Consider the following 4638-nt stretch of genomic DNA (forward strand, 5'->3'; position numbering starts at 1 on the left):
ACGGGCCGAGAGTTAATCTGGGGGCGGGGCGACGAGGGGGCGGAGCGAAACGGAATGTCAAGGGTGTGATTAGTCGCCAAGCCACAGTCTAAGGGCGGGGCATACAGTGGGCGTGTCCAGAGTGGAGGAGGGCGGGTCAGTGTCCTAGGGGGCGGGGCCTCCTGAAAGGAAGGGCTTAGAGTTAACCTAGGGGGCGGAGGACAGGGGGCGTGGTTAGTGGACTAACTGGTCTCTGGGTGGGCGTGGCTACCCGTGAGGGGCGGGGTCTGCGGGGACTCCAGGTGACCGGGCTTGCCCTCCCTCTGGGTGCGGCCGGGCAAGCGAACCGGGAGGGGCCGGGAGTCACCGAGCCTCAGGCTTCGTGGGAGCCCCGCGGTCCAGCCTAGGTGAGCAGCGGGGAAGCCCGGGGCCCGTCCAGGACCAGGGAGGTAGTGGGGAGGGAAGGCTTCTCTTTCCAAGGGGGGCCATTAGCTGGGAAGGAAGAGCTCTGCATGTCTGTCCTGGCACGTCTGCGGACAGAGAAGGGGTCACCAAGGGCGTGAGTGGGACCCCGAACTGCGTAGATGTCTGTGCACCTGAGCGCAGCTGGGCGTGGCCCCCTCCAGGTGTGCAGCATCGGCAAATCTTGACTCCAGATATTTTTAGGGACAGAAATCAGATAGTGTCCCTCATTCGCTGCAGCTTTTCCAGGAAGTTTAGGTCGAAATTCAGGCTTCGCGTTTCTAACCACTTCTCCGCTCCTGACCTCACAGCGGGCCCTGCACCTGCCTCCCACCTCCCATCCACAGGGGTCCTTTGATGATCTAAGATGCCATCAGTCAGTTCCGCTCATTCTCCTGATCTTTGCGTAACTGCCACCTTCTCTTGCTGTGGCCTCCATTCTAAGGTCACCTCATGGGAGTGGCCTTCATGGACATCCTGTTTAAAGTAGCCTGTCTGCTCCTCTATCAAATAATAACAATAATCTGCTGCCCATGAAGCCAGTCGGGCTCAGGTTGTTATTGCAATGTTATGGATCGTTGAGTCAGAACAGACCCATAGCTGACACTCCAGTGGGTTTTCAGAGGCTGTAAATCACACGGGAAGAGATCGTCCATCCTTCTCACGGAGCAGCTGGTGGGTTCAGACTGCATGCCCTTGGGTTGGCTGCACAACTCTTGTGACAGAGTAGAACTACTCCATTAAAAACAAAACAAAAAAATTAATAATAGTAAAATAAGAAAAACCCAACTGCCATCAACTTGAATAAGACCCACAAAGACCCTGTAGGACAAAGCAGAACTGTCCTAGCAGTTCTGAGACTGTTATCTTTATGGACGCAGCTCTCCACATCTCAGCTCCGCTGGCGGAGACGGGGTCGAGTCTGAACCACAAGCTTTTGCTTAGCAACAGGATGTTTTAACCACTGTACTACCAGAGCTCTTCAAACTACCCCTTAGGGGTTTTTTTCCCCCTTTAAATTATATTTATTGGGTCATTGCAAACATGCACAGCAAAGCAACACACCAGTTTCAACCATCTATCCAAGTGCAAATTCAGTGGCCTTGCTGGTTTTCTTCATGTCATGATCATTCTCACCTTTCTTTTCCAAGCTGTTCTTCCCTCATTAACATCAACTCACTGGCCCCCTGGGTTTCCTAGCTTATCTTTGGACATGATGTTGTCAATTTTATAACTTTCTGGAAGGAGGTTGCTAGGCCTTTCTTCCTCAGACCACTGAGACCTTGAGGTTAACCACCGTTGAGTGCACACTCAACCAGCATGGAGTAAGGACCCAGTATTGATCCAGCGTCCACATGGCTGTCTGTATCCTTGTCTGTGTGTGGTTGGCTGCACCTGAGTGGACACCTGTGTGCCCTCATAGGCATGAAAAATCCCTTCCCACTCTTCTTCGTGCTATCTCTCAGTGATCTTGACAATTCAGAGCTTGGCTACTAACCAAAAGTTCATAGATTTGAATCTACCCAAAGGTACCGCAGAAGAAAGGCCTGGCAACCAACTCCCAAAAACTCAGGGGCTGAAAACCCTCCAGGGCACATTTCTATTCTGACTCAGTGAGTTCTGTGTGAGTCAGAACCAACCCCGCCTGCATTAGTTTTTCTGGTCTCTTCCTTATGCCTTCTCTCCATCACCCTCCTCCCAGTCGGGACCCTGCTTCCTTCCTCTCTCTCCCCCTGCCCAAGTATCCAGAAGTTATCCCAAAGGGCCCAGAAGCATGGCTGAAGCTGGCCTTTGGCTGGCCTGGGCATTATCTGAGCTCTCCTAAACTTCTAGAACCTTGGTAGGTTCTTCTATACCCCCACAAAGTGGAGCACAGTGTCTGGCACAGTGGAATCTGGGGGTGTTGAGGAGAGGTCTCATGGACAAGAGGCCAGGCTCAGCTGACAACCATGAAGTGCACAGCTATCCAGGAGCCACACCTGGAGCTCAGGTATGCGGTCCCTGGAGGCCTCGGAGGACTTGTCTGGGAACTTCCTGCCCCTGCCAGGCACTCAGCCCGCTGACTCAGGAGACAGTAATGCGGAGCTTCTCCCCTGCAGCCGTGAAGACCTAGGGAGCACGGTCCTAATCCAGGGTGAATTTTGGCACCTGGCACTTCAAACTCAACTGTGACCCAGGCCTGTGCACTTACAGAACAGCTGAGACCCAAGTTTGAGCATCACGTTATCTATCTGCTGCAAAGTATGAGAAGAATGCTCAGGTGCAAAACTGCTGTTTGCCGACATTTCTCCAGATTGTGGCCTTGGAAGGCCCTTGAAGAGAGTGTCACTTTCAAGAGCAGGGTTCAAGTTAGATTTTTCTCATATCCCCAGAATTCCCAGATCTTCTGATCTTAAATGACACAGTGTCCCCTTGTTCTTTTTGAATGACTGACTGCTTGTGAAAGCCGCGATCAAGAGGTATTGCACGCAGCAGAGCTGCCGCCGCAGAAAGCCTCCTGAAAATATTCAAAAGCGCGCTTCCGCTGGGACCTGTGACCATGCCAACCAGCCTGGGCAAGCGTCGAGGTCTTCTTACCACCACGAGGCTGTGCTGCCGCTGACGAGACCAGAAGTGCCATGATAAACAGTACCAAAATAAAAAGCCCATTTGGGCACAGCTCTGAGAGCCAACCCCTTTGGAAGAGCTCCTCGTGTTGGGGAAAGTGAGTGCTGAAGCCAAGCAGCCAAATTCTGCCTTTAGAAAGTGTATCAGAGTCCAGCGCATCAAGAAAGGCAAGAAAAATCACAGCCTTTGTGTCTAATGGCGGCTTCTGGAATTTTATCAAGGAAAATAAGTTCTTGCTGCTGGATTTGGTCACAAAGGTCATGCTGTTGGTGAGATGCCTGGCGTCTGCTTTGTTGTTGTTGTTGTTATGTGCCATCGAGTTTGCAACTCATAGCGACCCTATGTACAAGAGCCCTAAATGCCATTCTATCCTGTGCCAACCTTGCTGTCTCAAACACACTCAGTCCCACCACTCCAGTCACAGAATCGATCCATCTCATCGAGGGTCTTCCTCTCCTGCGCCGTTCCTCCACTCTCCCAAACATGATGTCCCTCTCCAAGGACCAGTCCCTCCTTGCAACATGCCCAAAGTATGTCAGATGAAGCTTCAGAATCTTTGACTCCAAGGAGCATTCCAGTTTCACCCTCTCCAGGACAAACCTGTTTGTTCTCCTAGCAGTCCATGGTATATTCAATACTCTTCTCCAGCACCACAGCTCAAAGGCATCAATTCTCTTTCTATCATACCTAGCGCAATTGCATAGACTATAGTTTGGATCAGGCACACCTTAGTCTCCAGCCTGACATCGTTGCTCTTCTGTACTCTTGAGAGGTTCCTCATAGCTAACTTTTCCAATGCAATTCGTCTCCTGATTTCCTGGCCGTTGTTACCAAGGGTGCTGACTGTGGAACCAAGTAAACTAAAACTGTTAACTATCTCAATCTCTTCACCATCCACACTGATGCTGCCAATTGGCCCAGTGGTGAGAATCTTTGTTTTCTTGAGTCTGCTTTACTGTTGTCAAAGTGGCCAGTGTATCTCTTTTGACCTTAAGTTTTGATGAAAATATCACAGTAATAAATTTCCATACGCCCGGGGGGAAAGTGTTAAAAAGCAAAGATGTCATTTGGAGGACTAAAGTGAGCAGGAGACATATTACATTGGGGAAAGTCTGCAGTCAGGGACTTCTCCAAATTATTAAGAAGCCATGATGTTGGTTTGAGGACTAAGGTGTTCCTGATTCAGGCCTGATTCTTTTCAGTCACTTGCTATGTTATCTGAGAGCTGGGCAATGAATAAACATGACAGAAAAAGAACTGACACCTTTGAACTGTGGTGTGGGAGAAGAGCACTGATCATCTCATGGACAGCCAAAAGAACAAACAGATAGGTGTTGGTGAAGGTGCAGTCAGAGTGATTGGTAAAGGCAAGGATGGTGAGGTTTCATCTCATGTCCTTTGGGCACGCTGCTAGGAGCGGTTATTCCTTGGGGAGGGACATCATGCTTGGAAAGGCAGAAGGATGGGAAAGGAGAGGAAGACCCTCAACTTGGCGGATGGATACAGTGACTGCAGCAATGGGCGTATGTGTGTCAGAAATGGTGAGCATGGCAGGAGAGGAAAGGATTCAGATCTGTTGCTCATAGAGTT

This window comes from Elephantulus edwardii, unplaced genomic scaffold, assembly GCF_000299155.1.
Source record: "Elephantulus edwardii isolate Elephantulus edwardi_28Jun2011 unplaced genomic scaffold, EleEdw1.0 scaffold00185, whole genome shotgun sequence".
Classification (NCBI taxonomy): Eukaryota; Metazoa; Chordata; class Mammalia; order Macroscelidea; family Macroscelididae; genus Elephantulus; species Elephantulus edwardii.